This window comes from Leptonotus elevatus, chromosome 1 (genome assembly GCF_054856555.1).
Source record: "Leptonotus elevatus isolate MCC_2025b chromosome 1, RoL_Lele_1.0, whole genome shotgun sequence".
NCBI classification, from domain to species: domain Eukaryota; kingdom Metazoa; phylum Chordata; class Actinopteri; order Syngnathiformes; family Syngnathidae; genus Leptonotus; species Leptonotus elevatus.
Window position 1 is genome coordinate 44,552,134 of NC_141239.1, and position 22,149 is coordinate 44,574,282.

Sequence of the window (22,149 nt, forward strand, 5' to 3'; positions counted from 1 at the left end):
GAGTGGCCCAAAAACACACGTATAATTGCCGCCATTTGAAATGTATGGAGGAAGAAAAAAAAGTTTTTCAAAAAACACTGATAAACATTGAACATTGTCTTACTTTGTGGAACTGATTTAATGAGGTCATTGATCGATCGGGCAAATTAATACATTAGGGCCGATCATATCGGCCTATCCCGATCCTGTCGATCAGATCGGTGTAAAGTCTAGTCTTCACCCCATCCAAGAAGCACAAAAAGACAAACCTGACAGAGGGAGCGGGAAGACTGACGTCCGTTTTTTTTTTTGTCACTATAGCCGAGCGATTGCATTTACGAAGCTTGCGTGTACATCAAATTTTAGCTTGCCACACAAAGCATAAAATAAATTATAGAATAAAATAAAAATCACTCATTAGTCAAGAAACCACTGTATCTTTGACAGGCACCTTTATCTGACCATGCTACTAATTTTAACAGGTTCTTTCTTTAGCCCAAATCTTATGGCTAAGTTCCAATAACGGATTTATTTTCGTTGAATGCGAAGGCAAATCTAGCGAGTGAAGAGCAATGGTGCTTCGGCGCCTCTTTTATTTTCATGTAGGCTTGTGTGTGTCAGTAATGAATCACAGTTAAGAGCAGACTGCGGTGTAAGCTTGCACTTTATTAAACAGCCTCATTGCCAGTGCACGAATATCATAAATTATCTCCAACTCATCTTCTTTTTTTCACTACCCTGCAGGAAGCTCACAGGAGAAAAACAAGGAGTTAGAAAAAAATGAAATAAAATATGAATGTGACAACCTTGGTAAATTTTACCCTCTCGAGTGTTGACTTTGTGTGGCTCAAGTCAGGAGTTTAAACACGTGTACTTGCTTTTTGCTCCAACCGCAAAGAGTTCGGAGTGCCCGACTCATGACGAATATTTCCAAGTGGCATTTTGACCACAATGAATATTCAAATTGACATGCGTGTCACAGGTATGTATTTATTTATTCGTTTTGATTTGTAATTCTCAATATCCTGTGTGACACGTGTGTGTATGTTTTGAGAGTAAGAACAAATAAAAGTAAGAAGATATTGACGAATCACAGATTTGAGCGTATGCACTTTTTGTGTATGAGGCTCAAAATGAGTAAAATAGTCATTTTTAAAGAATAAAGTTAATATTACATTCATTGAACTAACTTGTGATTTTATAAAGATAAAGTTGCAATTTGTGAGAATGAAGTCGTAATATACCAAAAAAAAAATAGCGAGCAAGCCGTTTAATTAGTTATGTAGTAGCTAGTTATTTTGGTATCCGGTACCAGTATGTAGACTAGCTTAAATGTATTAGCCGGGTCACGGACGTTGCTCTACTACTGAGCTAGTCACCAAATAAAGTTTAGTAGTGGTTTTGGGTGGTGTGTGCCGTGAGATTTTATGAAAGGACAACTCGTGGTAGCCGCTCCTTTAAGCATTGCCGTTACGTTTCTCATGCGGCCAGTTGTAAATTACGTCATTCATTACTACAGTGCGTAAGGGAGAAAAGTAGCAGGTTATCAACCAGAAAGAACGGAAGGCCTACCTGTAGATCTTTGAGCTCCTTAAGCAGGTCAGGGTGCTTGTCTTTTAAATGTTTTGTGATGTCGGAGGTGTTTCTTCAGCCATCATTCGTTTCATGGTCTCCTTCTTTTTCACGTGTGAGTCAAATACACTTTGATTTGCAATATGCTAATTCCTGCTTCATGGGCTCCTTCTCTTGCTTGGGTCAAACCTCACACGCACACACACGCACGCAACACTGTCTCCCGGGCGGGGAAGCGACCCACGCCGCAACGATATGTTGCTACTTGTTTGCTATATGCTAACTCCTCGGACTAGGGCTAGTTATGAGTCTCGGTAAGGTCACTTGACGAGCGGCGGCGCTGCAAGTACCGGTACCATTCAAAACACAGTATAGTATAGTTTTAAATGACGCAGTACCCCAAAATCAAATTAGTACCGGTTAACATTATTTATTTCTGTATTTATTTATTTATTTATTCATTCTTAGACTCTGACCTGTTTTCCTGACAGCTTATGGTATTATGTGTACCACCATTTTTGGTTAGTGTGTTACTTTGCTAGCTAGCTAGCATGTTCGTAATTTCATTGGTTGGTGGTCTAATTAGTTATCAGGAATACAAAAACGCATTGTTTGAGATTCCAGGCATTGTTGTGTTTTGGATAGTTAAAGGCCCACAGTTAGATAGTTAGGTAAGTGAAGTTTGAATTTACCAAACATTTGCGTTTTGCACGGCTTGCCCACGCCAAGCTAATTAGCATGTTTAACATTGTCGGGCGTGTGAAGCCATTTGCAGCCGCCAGCTGCCTGTTGCTGTTCCCAACCGTGGTGCGAGCATGGACACCGTCCTGTACACCAACATGCTTCGCACATTTCAAGAGAGAGCGTGGCCGTTACGGTTCATTACGCAACATGACAGGTGGCACTCCCCAGTGATGGGCGGTCAAGGCCAGCAAGGCCTTGTGCTGGCCTAAACACTGTTAGAAGTACTGACCTTCATTTACAACTTCAATTGTTCCATTCAATTGTATATTTTTCATTTACTGCCTCCAATACACATGGATGTCCAATCATATTTCAGCCTTTATGTGTTGCCATGTATATCTAATCTGCCCCTGGACCTTCTAGATCAGTAGCGCTGGCTAATGTAACTTAAACTATTGGCAAAGGGAATTTTTCTTTAACCAATCTGATTTGAAATCCATTCTCACATGGACAAGAAAGCAGCCCCTCCCCCTCTGTGATGTCATGCATTATATTTAAATATTTAAATGTTAATTTTTCATGTTATTAAATCAGTCCTTCTCAAATAAGGGGGCGGACCTCCATAGCACTGCATAGCCAATGCATTCATAATTTATTAGCACAGTCCTCTTTACCTTCTTCATGCAGGACTGCAACTGAAATGTTGCCTTTGGTTATGGCATCATGTCATTTATATTTGCACGCTGATCAACTTGATCAAATGGGACCATGTTAACTAACAAGCACAAAACAAATGTGATGAATTGTGATGAATCAGAAGTAGCTTACTAGAATGACGTTTTGAGATTTAAGAAAAATCAACAACAGAAAAAACAAAGTCAAAAATATTTGAGAATAAACTAAAAATATTATTAATACTATTATCAATTTCAATTTAAGAATTGGATCTTAGCATTTAAGATAATTAAGCTATATTAAGAAAAGTCTGACTTTTTTATTAATTTTTTTTACAATTACTAGAGAAATTACTAGGATAATGTTATAATATGGCAAAAAAACAAAACAAATTTACAACATAGGCCTACAATGTTGCAAATGACAAGAACAAAGTTGCACTAATACAAACAAAAAAGTTGGAAATGTTCTTGAATAAAATTGCAATATCACAAGACAGTCTTTTGGCCTGCATAAATGTGAAAGGTGCCACACTAACTTAGATGGAGCATCTTTAAGAACTTCCTGGGAGCGCATCATTTCCCGACCCAACACACAGAGCGGCTCAGTAATTAATCCCCATTTAGTCACAGGAGGCGGCTCCGGGAGGGGAGACCGTAACTCCGCTGATAGATCTGCTGTCAGCTTGGACGGCCACCGTGTGTTGATTTAATAAAGAAAGATAGAGCGTGGCGGTCAACGTGGGCTCGTCAAAGAGAAGCTTTACATATGATTTATTGTATATTTTGGGATATTCAAAACCATATGATTTTGGGAATTTAAAGACAACATCTTTGCTTCAGAGCTCCACATGAAAGCCTCATTTATGCTTGTTTATTGAATCATATTTCACTAACACTTTTCATGATGTTATGATACCCACAAAAAACATCAACCTTCAAGGATCCCAACCACGGTGGACAACCTGGTCAACTGGAAAGCTACAGAGGGCCAAAACCCCTCTTTTTGTTCCTGGTGAAATGATGTAAATGCAAATATTTAGGTACTACAATGGCATAAATAGTCTTACAACTTTCAAATTTGGCCGAGGGTTTCCTGACACATAGGGGAAAACAGGAAACAAAGATTCTGGGACTTTCTGCACCTCTATTTTAAGATAACACCCTTAACATCCCAAATTCTAGAAAGAAAAATAATAATTTTTCAAGTAAAAAATGCTCGTGAAAATGAGCATTTTCAGTATTTTATGGTAAATATCTATGCCTAGCATGAATATAGAAAACTTCCCAAATTCATAAGCTTCCATTTGAGTCCAAGGTGGCCTTTCTATCTCAAATATTGCACTTGCTGTGGCCAAAAGTCTACTTCTACTCTATAGCCCAAAACAAAAAAACATGGAATGTTCCCAAAAGTTTTGCACCAGAAATTATATATTTACTGGAAAGCTACAGGATGTATTCTCCAGCCTTCCTATATGATCCTTCTGTTTCCATGCACTATTCATCTATTTTTGTTCAATTCGAGCCCGTGTCCCTCTTATTTTTTGAAGAACATAGTCAGTCATTTGAAGCCCTCAGGTTCTCCTACCGATGCCATCCCTCCTCACATGTTTAAGGAGGTATTTGACACTACTGGACCACATGTCCTTGAGATGATTAATTATAGCCTTTTTACTGGTACATTTAATAAATGTTTGCGTATCACATTTAGAATATTTGTTCATGTCAAAATATTGGTGTAATTTTTTCCCCATTTTAAATTATGCTAGTAATTAACTGATTAGTAAAAGAGGAGGATGGGCATGTGTAGTGGATCAAAAAAAACGTTGAAGACGTCCTCATAACATTACATGTCAAAAGAATTAACACATAACCTAGTGTTCTTCAAATTTGGCAGGGGGGGAAAATGTTGATAAAAAAGCCTTTTTTGTTAAGCGATTAATCGTGATTAATCAAAATTCTAAGATGTGATTAATCTGATTAAAAATGTAATCGTTTGACAACTCTAGTAAAAATTGACAATTTTGTGTCTTCTCAAGCTGCTCTTCCACATGGGGTTCCACAGGGGGTCAATTCTTGGCCCTCTTTTATTTCCTCATTATTTATTACCCCTAGATTCTGTTTTTAGAAAACATGGCACTTCATTTCATTTTTATGCTGATGATTGTCAGATCTATTTTCCCTTGGTCCAGAACAGTACAATACAACAACTCACTGACTGTCTAAATAATATTAAATCATGGCTTTCTTTTAATTTCCTGCATTTGAATGATGAAAAGACTGAAGTGGTGTTGTTTGGACCAAGCAGCTCTTCCTCTGCGAGTGTGGAACTTGGACCACTAGTACCATATCTCAGGGACTGTGTCACGAATTTGGGTGTCAAGTTTGACTTGATTTTAAATTTGAGAAACAGATCAGTTGTGTTGTACAGAAAAGTTTTTATCAGCTCATTCAGATAGCCAAGGTGAAATTAGTTCTATCAAGATCGGACTTGGAAAAGTTAATTCATGCTTTTATTACAACTCGTCTTGATTATTGTAATTCTTTGTAGGCAGGCATCTGTCAGATTGCTCTAGCCCGTCTGCAGCTCGTACAAAACTCTGCTGCTCGTCTGCTTATTCAGACCCGTAGGCGTGAGCACATTAGGGGAGACCGGGGCTAGTTGTATCACGGGTAAGTTGTCACATTGCAATTTTCTTCTCCGCCAGAGGGTGCAACTAAAAAGTGGAATACTAGTTTTCTTCGTATAAATGGTAAGGGGTTGTCTACTGTCTCAGAAGAGAATTGCACATTGTAAGCTGAGATGAGTTAGTTATCTGTTTTGCACAACCCAAAGTAAAAATTTTCATATTCATATATTTTGAAACAGACGTCGTACATAGACAAATTCTAGCAGCAAATCATGTGGACTCGCTAGAGGAGAGATTCAGGCATCTTGTCATGCCTCAGTCACGGCTCTGTTTTAAGCTAACTTTAAACTAGAGCAAGTATGAGCCAACATGGTAGTTTAGGGCAACTTGTCTCAGTCATTTTGGGGTTTGTTGTCACATAGGCAAAGAATAGGCCAATGAAAATGCACCTCTGGCAACTCTGTTTTCGTATGACAGAATAGTTCTTCAGATGATGAGTCTAAAGAGTGAGGAAATTAGTTTGCCAGGTTATGTTTCATTGTTTAAAAATAGATTTTCCAGTTCTTGGAACTAGGGATGGCTGGATACCACTTTTTCATATCCGATCCTGATACTGCAGCCATGAGGATCGGCCAATAACAATCCTAAGCCGATCTCTCTCTCTCTCTCTCTCTCTCTCTCTCTCTCTCTATATATATATATATATATATATATATATAGAGATATATATATATATATATATATATATATATATATATATATATATATGAATACGTGGATGTAATTTTTTTTATAGTGACATCAAAAAACACCCCACAACAACTATTCTGGTCCTCAAAAAAAATAAAAACACTGGCTATGTGTAATTGCTGCGGCCCTGGGTACAAAGGAAAGTTTTGAGAAATGTATTGTAAACGCTCATGTGTTCTGTTCATTTTTATTCGCAGTTAACAAGTTATAATTAATGCACCTACTATGTAGCTATCTACCCAACTAACTAACTAACTAACTGATTACCCTGCTAGCTAGCTAACTACTGTTAGAGTAGACAATATTAAGTATTGTACTCTTTGCGTGTTCAATTAACTGAATGGTGAGATTCTGTTGAAGGAGTTCCTTTGCAAAGATTTTAATTAACAGAAGCTTCTGGTCCACATTGAAAGTCACCCAAGCGATGTCTCTGTTCAAATGTGGCTCCTTCCTCTTGGCTCACATCGCTATTTATTCACAAAGAGGGTTCAGAAAAAGGTCAGCCCACAACCCACCTGGTTACAACTTAAATGTATACAAGAAAATCCCTCTCTCCTCCCTTCTGCAAGTTCAGCAAGTTCCCATAGCTATAAATCAGATTAGAGAAAAACAATCACACATCGGCCCGTCTCCTTCGGAAGAGACAGATACCAGACCCATGCACTCCCTTATTTTCTCAGGAGTGTGAGACACATAAAAATGCTATTCATTTAGCCATACTGAGTTAACTAAATTATAAACGGCTAAAATATAATTTAAAACTGAAAAACAATGTTAATAACTTAACAATCCCTCATTTGAGCTCATAAGAGCTCAACACATTAAAACATTTTTTTTTTCAATGATTGTGTGGTAAAAATAATTATCCTTAAAACATCCCTTTAGCAGAAGAGGAGGTAATTTAGCAATCATATGACATTAAAAAACAATTTGATACATTTAAAAGATTTTTAGTAAAATAAGCATAGCATATGTGAGGCTTAACATAAAATGTTGTTCATTAAAAAGTGTCGCAATGTATCGGCAGACGAATATGTGTTCTTTGAAGCCATCTTGTGATGAAGTTCTTTGAAGGTCTTTTTTTCTTTTAATGAAAAGAGTGTCGCAATAGTTCGTCTCTTCTTTAAGAATTTGGGGTAGACTACCCAAATTCTTCGATTTGTCACCTGGGATTATTCTGCCCAAAATGTGACTGATCAAAGGAATGATTGCCCAAGAAAAGGCACTTGCTCTTGATCCGTTGACTGATGTCCTCAAACGGCAGCTCCGGAACCGGGCACGGATTCAGCTGACGTGGCTCCAGGTCGGAGGTGATAAGATTGATGCTCCAGTTGTGGAATTTCGTCTCTCCTTTCAACCTGAGAGCATCAGTTGATGAGATGGCCGAGCCTGGCACGTCTCCTTTCCTTGTAGACCAGATGTGGCATTTTCTCTGTGCAGAGAACTGCACAAGATTTCCTCACCAACCCCCTGGGGCCGTTCTCCTGAGTGCAAAAACTTTTCATTTTTAGTTTCTCATAAACTCACATAAATTTTATTTGGAGGAAAAAACCCTGATAGTTTTTGTTAGTTGGGATTAGTAAATGTTATTTGATTAAGATCCGTAGGTCCTGTGCTGTTGGAACAGGAAAAGATTTATTTTTGTGACATTAAAATAGAGCCCAGCCCTTGATTGAGTTGAATGACATTCGCTCATTCATTAATATAAGACAGAGCTTATAAATATTTATCTTTCAAATAGGTTTTGTTCAATAATAGGTAATTTTTTTACCATGACTAAATTTGTTCTAAATTTGCATAACTGTGCCTTTCATATCTCTTATTCTCTTCCCAGAATCCCATGACCGGCCGAATCCTGGCATGCTGGGAAAAACTCACATATATTCATATTATCTATACTCTTTTACAAACACTGGGCTCCAAACATTACATTTTTCAAATATGATTCTGAGATAAAAGATATAATATAATATAATTACCTTCATTCGGCGAATATGCATTATTGTCCTTGCTTGCTTCAGACTTACTTTGCGATCGATTTCCTCTGATAGATTTCTTCATATTCAAACTGTGAATGATCATTTTTAAACTCATCCTGTCAATTGGAGTGTAGGCCGATACCCCACAACCTTTTTAATTTCGTTTTTAATTTTCTAACTCGTCTACATTGGTTAAATTCTTAAACATAAACTCCCTCATTTGACAAAGATCCACTGATTTTTTCAAACATGTCAAGATAAAGGGAGGACAAAATAGAGACCTCATGACTCAAAAGACGTCATAAATAACTCAACCCTCTAAATCAGGCTATAAAATAAACAAAAGAGCTACAAAACACTATAAAACTGAGCATAAGCAGATACAACTTAAGACACTAATATATGATGACTTTGGGGCCATAAAAATAGAGGTAACCATATTACTCTAATTCTCCTAGAGTCCCGAAAATTATTTAAACTGCCAATCAACCTCACCTCTTTTACAGATTAGTGGGGCTGAGGATAAAATCTAATCTTTCACATATTAGCGGGGCTCATAAAAAACACAGCACACAAAATATTTCTGGGATTTATAAATCACAGTGCTGTTAAAAAAAAATCAAACTTAGCCATCAAACTCTTAGTTAGTCTTTTACTTGTTATTACTCATTCTCTTCTATTATTTATTTTATATTATAGCTGCAGCTGGACGAAGTCCAAAAAAGTTCCTCACGGGGAAAATAAAAATATATCATATCATAACATATTAATAAAATTCCCATTGTACCAATTCAGAAACTGATTCTCCCAAAAATATAGGCAAAAATTTAGTAGGCTATAGATTGAAATAAATTTTCTCAATCCCTCATTTCAAATTTACATATGTCGTTTTCAATTTCCTGAAATATCTTGCTATAGATCACAGTTCCCCACTCAACACATTAAAAAAATGCCTTGCATATCACTATGTAGCATTTTACTGAATGGATCACATCTCATTCCGACCACCAACTTTCTTTGTCCAGACCCCCAGCAAAAGGCAGGACGGCAGCTGTTGTCAATGTTCAGTCCTGGCCAGCATGGCGGCTGTTGTGGCAGCAATGTTCAAAGCAGGCATTTAGATTTCCTCTGGATGCAAAACAGCCATAGGGGAGAAGTCACTAGAATGAGGCGTATACACAGTCACTGGGCATCGAGGAATTTGAACATCATGTTTTTCTTAGGCACAGGACGAGAAGACTGTTGCTCTGCGGCTTTTGACCTTTGATCTCTGCCACATCCATTCAGACGCTGTCTGCAATGTGGATCCGATGACACACAGTCTTTCTGAGAGCTCACCTGATCAAAAAATGCACATTCGTTGATACAATGCTTTAAAAATGCCAGACTGAGGATATGGGATCATAGCAAGACAGTTCACTCCCTGCTTTCTTTCTTTTTTCTCAATACCCCTTCAAATAGCTACTAGCCATACAACGTATCAGCAGCTGGGGCGCATCCCGTTCGCAGTTTGTAATCAGTGAAGGCCATCAAACCCTCATCTGCCTTGGAACTCAAACATCAGTTTCTAAAATGACACACTCAGAGAAAAAACAAATATTAAAAATCATTATCAACATGTCAATTTCAAAAACATTCATAACTCTTTATTCAACTATCTTATTTCCAGCCACAGCTATAAAGATGTAGGCATAATTATATCAACTCTCAAACAAAATGCCATTATTTCATCATTACTCTTTATTCATTTGTCCCGAAAAGGGAAAGTTAACAAATTAACCATCGTCATCAATCATTAAAGTGTAAAGATTTATTAGCTCAGTCAAATACTATTACTTATTTTATATTGTTTATCATTCCTCTCTTACCATTTTGACAAAAAAAGAGTCCCATTACGAGGACACATTATGCTCACAGCGCACAGCTCAGCCCCCACCTTTTTTTCTAACCTAGAAACGGGGGAAAGGGGGGGGGGGAATCTTAACATTATAAATCGCAAAACCTATTTTATCATATTCCCATTAATAAAACAAACGCCACTATCACAACAGTATCATCTCACACAAAACAACACCAAACTTAGTTAAAATTTTAAAGAAAAACAAACAAAATCCCCATATGCACACTTCTTACTTACAAACCCCCACCTTTTTTAGAAGCTAGGTCACACACTCAAATGCATACGCACACACTCTTCAGTCATTATTTAAAAAATAAAATAAACGGTGTTATTCCTTCAATTCGTTGTCTACAAATCTTATAGCATTTAAACCGCAGCTTCCATACGGTGATTTCAGTAAACGGGTTAACTTCGAACACATCACCCGTAAACTACTCCAACAATGCTGGAGTCATTTTAGCACCAAATTCAGCCTTTTTTCATTACCAACAAAGAAAATACAAACGTCTGACATACCATTTTGTCCAGCGTAAGCTTTTTATACAATCGATCCATAGTTCGTTTTTTCATTGTTCATCGACGCTTTTATTTTTCGCTGAACCGGAAACGCATTCAGGACAAACCATTCTGTATCCGGGTCGAAATCGCCTCCATTTTTGTTTGTAGTTTTTGTTTACTTCCGGTATCTATCCCACACAAGTAATATTAATATATATCAATACAGTGACGTCTCACTTTTAGAATTAATAGTTCAATATGTTAACACATATGGCCACACACAAACAGACATAAGAATTACGTGACCTCTCGTTTATACACAGCGGTTACCCAATCCCGCTGAGCTAAACTGTTCTCCATACATTGCAAAATTTCTGCAAGGCGCTCATTTTCAAAATAAAATGTCACGTACCATCGAATTTAACCGTAGAACAAAAGGTATTCATACGGAAATCCTGACCCCAAAACTACAAAAGTAGGAGCGCCATAACTAAAATAAAATCTTTCACGTAATCTCTCGATTGCAAATACAGTAAGATAAATCCAATTATTACTGTAATCAACCTGGACCCCTCAATACTGTTCAATTTCAAACAGGCGTTTTTTTTCAAAAAACATATTACGTGTAAATAGGACTTTTTCAATAAGAGCCATGAACAAATATGATACTCGTCCCCAATCCGGTCAAAACTGTTATATCATTAATATAAACAGAAACGCTTACCATAATCTTCGCAATCCTTAGTACACAAGAAAGACTTGTTACGTCATCCGGCAAACCCTTTTATTCAATATATATTATGGTCTAAGGATTCTTCATAGCGTTGACGAAAAACAAAACAAATCAAAAAATTAACCGCTATTTCTTCCTGTACAAAAAAGCTTCATCACTTCGAGTCTGCATTACGTCACCTTCAAATGCACCACTCCACGACGTGTTTAGTTCAATATCGTCGGAATTATCACAACTCACAATAGAACGACATCAAACTACACTCGTTCACACAGATCTCTTTTAAAATTTAGACAATTTTGAAAGACGAAAAAACCAGCTGCAGCGGACCAGACAGACAAAACTTCTTCTACGTGGATAAAGATCTCCACTTACCGTACTTTATTTATTTAGGCCTAGAAGTTCCGCCCGTCTTTGAACGCCGCAGCCTGTTCCACGTCAAAATAACACCATCCGTTTGGTTCAACGGAGGAGACCATTCGTTATAATTCAGCGTCGGCGGTCACCATTTGTTAGAGTAGACAATATTAAGTATTGTACTCTTTGCGTGTTCAATTAACTGAATGGTGAGATTCTGTTGAAGGAGTTCCTTTGCAAAGATTTTAATTAACAGAAGCTTCTGGTCCACATTGAAAGTCACCCAAGCGATGTCTCTGTTCAAATGTGGCTCCTTCCTCTTGGCTCACATCGCTATTTATTCACAAAGAGGGTTCAGAAAAAGGTCAGCCCACAACCCACCTGGTTACAACTTAAATGTATACAAGAAAATCCCTCTCTCCTCCCTTCTGCAAGTTCAGCAAGTTCCCATAGCTATAAATCAGATTAGAGAAAAACAATCACACATCGGCCCGTCTCCTTCGGAAGAGACAGATACCAGACCCATGCACTCCCTTATTTTCTCAGGAGTGTGAGACACATAAAAATGCTATTCATTTAGCCATACTGAGTTAACTAAATTATAAACGGCTAAAATATAATTTAAAACTGAAAAACAATGTTAATAACTTAACACTACCAACCAAATAATGAACCTAATTTGCTTGCTAACCAACTGACTGACATTACCTACAGTGTCTAGCTAACTAATAAACCAGCCTGCTAGCTAAACTAACCAACAAACTATCAACTGACCATGTTAGCTAGCTAGCTAACTAACTAACTAACCAACTAACTAACTAACAATACACAAGCGCTCAACACTTTTCCCGGTTAAGGTGACAGCCACATCATTTTTTAAATATATATATTTTTTATTATTATTATATATATTTTTAAAGAGCTCAATATTGTTCATTTCTTAATGGAGATGTGACGCTTCGTTGTCAAAATGGACACTATAACCATTGTTTTGTTCCTAAGAGCTAACAAGCTGCTAATTTTTGTTAAACTACAAATCCAGAGGTGAATCTTCTAGAAGCTATTCTCTAATATAAAAACATAAATGAGGCTAACATAAAATATGACTCAGGGGAGCCAGGCAGTTTAATTCAAAGCGGTTTATGTTTAATTGCAGCTATTTATTTACACAAGTCTGTCAGGGAGAGCACAAAGGGCTAAAAGATTACCGTTAGCATGCTAATGAGCTCCCGAGCGCGAGGAGTGCAAATGAATGCTAATGAGGGCACGGCCATAAACGCGGCAAAATGACTTTAAACGATTTGCACTCCTTAAATGCGGCTGCCGCAGCCCTACGCAATCTGGGGAATTCAATAACAACTGCATGCTGCTTTTTGTATTTGGTAGAGTTTCAACCAGAAAAGGTCACAGGAGCTAATGAAGCAGCTTGCAAGAATCAGGCTTTAATTTGCGTTAGTTAGCTTAAAGTTCGCAATGTATTTTTGCTGCACTTACTCTTTATTGGAATGTATACAATATAGGGGACCCGAACACGAAACTCTAAAAGTTCACTCAGTTGCACACCGTGGAAAGTCAACAACAACAACAAATGACAAGTTACGCAAATCAAGGCTAAAATGAGTGGACCGGACATCATAACTACGGTACCATAACTTGGCACACCAAAAAGTCTCAAAGAACCATGTCCGAATTCTAACAGGACGTTGAACATTTTGGTTTGAATCATTTCTCACTCAGTAGTAGCATACCATAGAAAGATAAAAAAAAATTAAAAATCACACCTGACACTAGTTTCATCAACACAAAACTGAGAGCATTTCTATTATAACAAGATACATGAAAAAGTCCCAAGGACCCCATGCCCAAATTTGATAGGAAGTTGGCCAGTCTGGTGTGAAGCTGCCACCGTACCAATAGTTTGCTCATACCGCCATGACAAAAGGGTTACGCTGTTAATAAATGCACAAGCTAGTTATTTCCCATCATACCATAATGTTGGCCAGGGTGATCGAGGTTACCAGATTTGCAAGCGCGCACAACACAAAAAAATACGTTTTCTTTCAAATAATATATTGCAAATTCCGATTTTTTTTTTTTACGTTCAAGTCAAAGTCAAGTCAATGCTCATAAATATCAAGTTTTAGTCAAGCAAGCCCAAAGTCCTAAAATTGATAGTTCCAGTGTGACTTGGGGCAAGTCATATGACTTGAACCCCTTACCTTTGCTATTAGTCATCAAAGTGTACACAGACAGCTACAATGATTAGCGGCCAGTCAATCGTGCACCGCTTAAATGACAATGTCCCTCTGCAGGCTATTATGAACATCAAAAAGCTGCTTTATGCTTTGTAATAAATTATTAATAAGACACGATGATGATGATCCGCTTGGACACGTCGGCTCAAAGGAATGTGCTGCTCTCTACCAAGCTCATGTCATGTAATTAGACAGAAAGTTTTGATGGGGGGGGGGGGGGGGGGATCAGTGAAAGTGCAAAGTAGGTCTGCTTTAAAAAAAAGATCACTTCTAGTTACAACGCTGAAACCACCCTGAAGCCAGCATACCATTTGGTACCCTTGTCAACGAACACACTCAAAGACCCTCGACTGGCACAGACACAGGAAGTCTTTATTTTCCACACTGCAATAATGTAATGCATTGAAACGTTACATCTCTTCTCTCAGCTCATCATAAAGGCATTATGTTTAGCCGTTCTATGCAGAGGATAAAGAATGACTAAGTATTGTTATATTTTGTGTAAAATATGAAACTCCAAAAAGGTCAGAGCAAAATCAGCTAGATCTAGCTCCTGACACTCTGGTTTCCAACCTAATACAGCTAATGCCATTGAGATGTGAGTTCATTGGTGCAAACCTAAATCGATCAGAGGCTTAGTAAACCTCTACTAAGATTGCTGAAATCATTTCTATCGCTGTCCTCAAAACCCACCGGATTGGCTTGCTGTTCGTGCACTGCGGCGGTCACGCGACGTTTGAGGGAATCAGCAGTGTTTGAAAAGGAACAGCTTTCAGCAACAGCTCAAAAGTGAGCCGGCGTAAGCGCCGTCGTTCCCCATCTCTGGAGACGCGTTGATCTGCGGCGTTCAAAGAACATTCCGGCTTCGGGCTACGCTTAGAAGCGTTTCAAACACCCTGCCCGGCGTGTGCTTGTAATATCAATGCTGGGAAATAAAGTCAATGGCGCGCCGCTTCTGGAGCGGACCACGCTGTTAACCAGCTGGGGTTGTTTGCAACGCAGCTGCAGGTGGAAGGCGCTGTTATGTTGCTGGTCACCCCCCGTTTAAAAAAATATTTGAAAATCACTGATGATGGTACATTCGCCTGACTTTGGTGCAGGCAGTGTCGGTTCATGCAACTCATGATTGACCCATGAATAGCAAACCTCTGTTAAATCAGGAGCATGGACTATGGTCTGGAACACGGTCAACAAAATGCAAATAACACATTATTATTTCTAACTGTTTAAAGCTGTGTTGTTTTCCCCCCCAAAACACAGTCCAGCACTTCAGATGAATCCGGTATACCTAAATAAGCAAGCAAGTAGTGGCTTTTAAACGGTAAACAAATGTGAAAGACTGACATGTGAGAGCATTTAATAGTTTTATAATCATTTAAGAACCGTTTCAATCAATAGAAGCCGGGTGGTGAGCATTGTAATGTAAATGGCCGACGGGGCGTCTCCTTCAGAGGCGCGCATAACATTAGTACAAAACGACTCACTGAAACCAATTAAAGTGTGTTTTGCATGCACATGAAAAAAAAAAAAGCATTATCACAATCCCAATTATGTATGTGCTGTTCCAGTAATTATTGCTCATTATCGTGAGTGGCTGCTGCGGGCAAAGGGAGAGTCAAACTGTAACACAGCTCATTAGCCGCAATGACAGCAGGGAGATTTACTGTTTACGAGCCTTTGCTCTTTGGGATGTCTCGCTACAATATCTACCGTGTGTGGTAAATAACAGGATGCAATGCTCATTTTCAATACGTCATTTTTAAATATTCCTACTGTTTATGGTACAAGTATTTTGAGGCAATGTTTTAGTCATTTCTTCTTTACGTTGCATGGAAGTAGGTCTCACTCATTTTGCATAATTCAGCCAGATACCTGTCAATCATCTAACGTTTATGTCAAATGAAGTATCTGAATAAAAAAAACAAAAAAACTGTTTACATAATTGACTGAACTAACTGACCAACTAATCAAATAAATAACTTTCAAATAACTTTTTCCCAAACAAACAATTCAGGTTACGCACACAATTATTTTTTAGAAATATTACAGTACCTCTATTTTTAGTACACTAACAGTCTTGGCATGGACATTGAATCCAAAGATTCAACACTGTTTTCGGATGCCGCTCAGGTCGCCCGTGCAAGGCACTACGTGACCTTTTCCATGATGAACCACGCGGGTCTGAAGTTCTGACATATCGTTCCGTCTCGGGAGTGTTAGCCGAAGATGCGGCGCAGCGCACGAACGCATGACAGAGTTTTCGTGGCGAGGGGGGATGGGGTTTGGAAAGGCCACTATGGGTTTTCAGAACATTTAACAAGAGCCGCTGTGTTGGCTTGGCCCCATGAATCATCTCCTTTCACCCCGATCGCGCACCTTTATTTTCTTTAATGTCTTCTTAGCTGGAAGGAAGAGAAACATATTTTTTTCCCATCAACTTCTGGCTTGGATTTAATGTTTCTTGTCAGCACTTTATATGATGACAATGTTAAGGTTTGCTAGAGATTCACCTTTTTTCATCATGTTCACATTGTTGTTAATATTCCAAGTCCTGAACGCAACATTTGCAAGGATTATTAGGACGGCTGATACTTTTGTATTGCGGAACCATTTTTTCCCATGGGAAATAACTATCTCCTAATGAGTTTCTGTTTCAAAACCATTTACCAACTCTGTCTTGCATGAATGTTTAAAAACACTTTATTTATTTATTTTTACAAGTAACTTTTTTTACTGTCATAGTTGTAGAAATCGAGTCAGTCCTGCAGTAAACTGACACCCACCCACAAAGGTTCGTAATTGCCTATAGATGCCACATGATTATGGCTATGGCTTGACTAAATGAAGCTTCTCTGCTCACTTCAACATTTGTCCTTGGCCCCAATATGGCGTCAAAGCAATATGTTTTTTATTATTAGACATGACATTGGCCTGAGCACAAAACAGTGACTCCTTCAGTTTTTCAGCGAATAATGGAGGTTAGGTTGCCCAGAAATGTGCAAAATGACGAGTTAACTTCACAACTTTTTAACTGTCATTAAAAAGACATGTGAAAGTAAACTAAGGTAAAGCTACTCACCCTTTGATGTTGGAAATGGACGGTTAGCATTAAGGGAGGCTTGTAGGCGGTGAGTCAGCTTTTCAAATTCTTACCTGTTAAGACAAATGTGAGAAGAAGTTAAAACTGTGATAAAGTCAAATAAAAGTAAATACAAATAAAAGCACTCACCCTTTGACAACACATGATGGACGGAAAGCTGAGTCGACTTCTTAGGTCCCATACCCTTTAAACCACTTCATTTTGTGTAGTTATCTTTAACGTGGATGACAAATGAGCACAAGCCTGTGCCTGGGACGTGAGTCTCTTCACATAGGAGTGTATAGTGTCCGTGTCCTGTCTATATGATAACTGTGCTGCTCAGTTCTCAATTCTGAAATTGATGACACTGGAAAACCCAATGAACTTGCTATTGTGTCGGATAACCACTCATGTTTGAAACTCTCCAGCAAAAAAACCTTGAGCTGATTTCGTCAAAGCAAAGACAACCCAGCGAAAAACAAACAACAGGCAGTTCTTCAAAACCCCTTGAGAACTTTTCCCAAGTGCCGACACTACTTGATTGATGTCTCTTTCTTTGGATTACCTTTAGCCATGAAAATAAAAGCGCCAGAACACTTTGCAGCGACGACATATAAGAGCCGCTGTGTTAGTTTGGCTCAATGAAACATCTTCTTTCATTCCGATGAGTGGCAACGAATTCATGCTTTAGTTCATCCCTTTTACAGCGCCATAGTGCCGACTGAAATCAACAGTATAATAAAGTGCAAGTAGCCATGAGCAGACCCTTGCACCCGCTTTCAAGGTGAATCCTCCAAATGAACAAACTTGGTCATCATGCTCAGCTTGTAAAATATTCCTGATTTAGCTTAGTCCATCTATCATGTATGCTTCCGATTTGGGCGCATTTGAGCAAATTTTTCCAAAGTGCAAGCCCTGGAATTCACCCAAAATGACTACTTTAAACCAATTAGCCAACTCAATTTCAGTTTTGGGGGATATCTCATGTTTGGGACCCTTTAAATACTGTACATACGTTTCCACCAGGATACACGCACTTGCAGAAAATGGAAAACTTTTTGGGCACGACCCTCCCTAAAGAATGTATTAAGGCATTATTTTAATCCCTCAACATACCTTCAACAGTACCAGGCATGAAAATGAAAAAAAAAATTGAAGACTACGAGGTGGTCTATTTTTTTTTTTCATACTCAAACTTGCAAAAATTCTAATGTTTATTTTCAGGCATGTTTAGGCCCTAATTTGATTTGCTGGAATAATAATAATAAACAATCCCGAATGATTGAGGGCTGCGTTGGGATCCCTGAGTCGCTCCATTGTCAAAAGTGCTCAGTTTCTAAAATGTCATGAAATGTTTTATTAATAATCATCTTTGACTTGCATTCCCAGCAATGTCAGCAGACATGAATAATATGCTTACATTTCAAGCAAAGCGCTGCACTTGTCATGCGTCTCGCTCGCATCCTTTTGTTGCTGTCGAGTTGTCTCTGCTGAGCGCATGACAGAACACACAGGACTTTTCTCTCTTGCTGTCTTTTCTTCTTGGGCTTGTTTTTTGCAGCCGTTTGAAGTGTGCCAAGTTGTCGGAAATGTAATGAGTTCAAACAGGAGGTGAATTTGCCCTAATTCAGCAAGAAGACGACAGGCATCAGTAATGAAGCTGTCTCAGCACCCTCGATATAATATATAGTATATAACATAATCAGTGATACATTTATCATTGATTGTACAGTCCCAAAAACTTTAAACCCATACAATTTTATTTTATAGTAAGACTCTATTACAAATAAGCCATCCTACCAATATAGCATGGTTAATGCTAATGCTAACTCAATATTGCTAGCACAACTGTTTTGTTGAAGCTGGATATGTGTTCTCTGTTATTATTGATCATGACCAAAGGTGGGTAGCCAAAAATTGTACTCAAGTAAGAGTGGTGTTACTTCAAAAATAATATTACTCAAGTAAAAGTAAAAAGTAGTCATCAAAGAAATCACTCAAGTACAAGTAAAAAAGTATTCGCTGAAAAGAATACTCAAGTACTGAGTAACTGCTTGAACATGAAGTCTGATTTATTTTTAGGGGGTTGAACGGGTCTCTATAAAAACTCGGTTCCCATCGTCACATTGAAGAGCCGTTTAAAAGACTCGATTCGTTCGTGAACGTCACATTACTCGTGTCCACGGAAATACTCCCACACAGTCAGTCAAGCGGAGCGCTTACCTGAAAATACAGTAAATCTAATGTATGAATGGGGCGGAGTAAGAGTAGCGTTACTTCTTCACACATCTACTCAAGTAAAAGTAAAAAGTATTGTGTGGTAAAACGACTCTAAGAAGTATTTTTTTTTCCAAACTGTTACTCAAGTAAATGTAACGGAGTAAATGTAACTCGTTACTACCCACCTCTGATCATGACTAAGCCCTTTCATATTCGCATGGCATTATGAATGGCCAGAGAGACTTGTTTGGGAAGGGATATATATATATATATAGAGAGAGAGAGAGAGAGAGAGAGAGAGAGAGAGAGAGAGAGAGAGAGAGAGAGAGAGAGAGAGAGAGAGAGAGAGAGAGAGAGAGAGAGAGAGAGAGAGAGAGAGAGAGAGAGAGAGAGAGAGAGAGAGAGAGAGAGAGAGAATTTTTTTCTTTATTTTATATACATTCTTAGCATTGGATCTCATTAGTTTGTACCTCACTTTGTGGCTTTTGAGCGGCAGTAATTCAACCAGAAAGTCGTGAAACATGAATATGTTAATTCTGAGGTCAATGCTGACAGACAGGGAATGGGGACACCGGCTGAATTGAAGCCATTTTTACTGGAATGAAGAAGAAGAAGGAAAAAAAGTCATAATTGAAATGCTAAACCTGAGCGGACACCATGACAAGTTGGACTATCATCTCACTGATTACCTTCCCTTGGAGCGGCCATCCCAGCATTCATTCCTGCATTCATTACCAGTAGTTCTGCTCTCACTATAAATGTAGTGTGCATCTATTACTTCTTTGATTACACACAAATGCATGGCAAACTGAGGCCTGCATTAATAAGAAAGTGAACACTAGAGAGGATATAAGAAGATTCTCCCAAAATTGTTGCGCCGAGCAGGTTTTTTATCACTTGTCAAATGGAAAGTATCACATCACCCAAACTTTGTGAGTGTAATGTCATAAAGCCTCCAGCTTTCTGAGGTTGGCAGGGAGGGGGGAAAAATATAATTAACCGACGGGAGATAAAGTTGCCAAACACGACGCGTCTGCTGCTGACGGCTGGGCGAGACACAGACATCTGACGCGATTGACCTGTCAATCAAAATTTTAAAGGGGAAAAATTATAAATAGTAGTCAGAATGTGAGTTAAAGTCTATCTTTTTTTTTTTTTTATTATATGTTTAGTGGTGATATGATTAAATGGACAAATACAATTTACCCAACCCATCTTGTGTCAGATGCTCAAAATTGCTTTGACATTGGACACTAAAACCTCAGAGTCTGGCAAAAAATATTAAAAGGTTCTTGCTATGTAAAGCATCTCCATGAGTCTGAAAATCAACTTAACGTGAATATCAAAAATCAATCGCGTTCCGAGCAATAATCTAAAAAAAAGAGTCAGGATAAAAAAAAAATTGCAGGTTCTTGCTTTGACAGGATTTCTCTGAGAGATGTGGACAAAGTAAAAAGTTCAGATGAACTTTGAGCTTTGACATCAACTTCCTCACTCATCTTGTGTCAGATCCTCAAAATGAATACTAATAGTCTTTTTGCTTTTTTGACATTGCTCAATAAACCCAAAGCGTGCTTTGACAATTATGCCGGAGAGTGTGAAAATCTGCCTGAAAGTGCAGTGTATTAAATAAATAAATCTACAGGGTTCCGAACCACAGGAGCCGAAAGATAATCAGAAAATCAATTGAGTTCTTGCTTAGGCATAGGAGTTCATTAAAGTTGAAGATTAATCATTGACATTGACTACCTTGCCCACATATAGTTAAAATTCATGAGTGTCCTGAACCCCGACAGTGTGACGGGCAGTCAGAAAATAAGTAGAGTTCATGCTTTAGGAGGAGTTCATGTACTGTATGTTGAAGATCATCCCCAAAACTTTCTCCTATGAAAAGCACGTATTGTCTCCACTTCAATATTAACTACCTTGCCCATTTTCCCTCAGATATCAAAATCAATAGCCTTCCTATTTTGACAGTAAGCAATTAGCCCAAAGTCTGAAGATCAGTCAGACAGCGCTGGGAACATGTATTGATTTGACGAGCCCGCCTCACCCACTGTGTGTCAGGTATTCAGAACCAGTTGATATTAGCGGACAAACCTCACGATATAAACATCCAGTCGACTATTGGGGAAGCCTTTGAAACATCAGGTAGCAATACAAAGAACTGATTTCCGGTAAACAGCAAACATTTATTTATTTGTGTTGCTTTCCTTTTTGTGTAATGTTGTTTTTTGTTGTTGTTGTGGTTGAACTTCCATGTGGAGAGCTCATCAAGAGGAAAACCACGGATGTATTCCGAGTGTGTCGGAAAGCAATCGGCACCTATGAATATTAAAGCGGCGCCTTTCGCATGGGCGTGAGGCGCTAACACGATAGAGGCCTTGAAGAATTTATGCAGCTTGTCTGCTAATTTATTCATGTGATTTACAAGCGTGGGGCAGCTACACTTGCTTAGATTTTTTTTTTGGGCGATAATTGGCACCTTAAGCCATATTTTGACCAAAAGTTCCAGTTCAGTTCTACTCACGACGGTACTGATCATCGTCAGACAAATGTGACCATTCTACATCAAGCAATCAATGGACTGCGGTATGTGTAGCACCACCCGTGATGTACCCTATATTTGGGGGCGTATTACGATGCTGCTTCAATAAAGATTTCAGATGACTGTTCATGTCAATAGAGTACCATCTGTTTTGGTCATGATATCATATTAATTTTCAGAGCTGGGCACCTCTGTTAATTGTCGTCTTTCAGCGAGTGCACAAAGCATGACGCCTCAAAAAAAATGCACGGACTAAGCACCGGCCGACTGAAGCAGGTTTACGTCTGTCGA

General features: G+C 38.5%; 1 long non-coding RNA gene across 2 annotated transcripts; it reads right to left on the reverse strand.

The window, feature by feature from the left end:
- Positions 1-6,462: 6,462 nt before the first annotated feature.
- LOC147182368 (uncharacterized) lies at positions 6,463-12,398 on the reverse strand. Of its 2 annotated transcripts, none has more exons than XR_015094714.1 (2): positions 11,391-12,398; positions 6,463-7,773 (listed from the first exon to the last, which is right to left on the reverse strand). It is a non-coding gene; the product is annotated as an uncharacterized LOC147182368 (long non-coding RNA). The 2 variants fall into 2 exon arrangements; XR_015094718.1 differs by having other exon boundaries at positions 10,685-12,398.
- Positions 12,399-22,149: the final 9,751 nt, after the last annotated feature.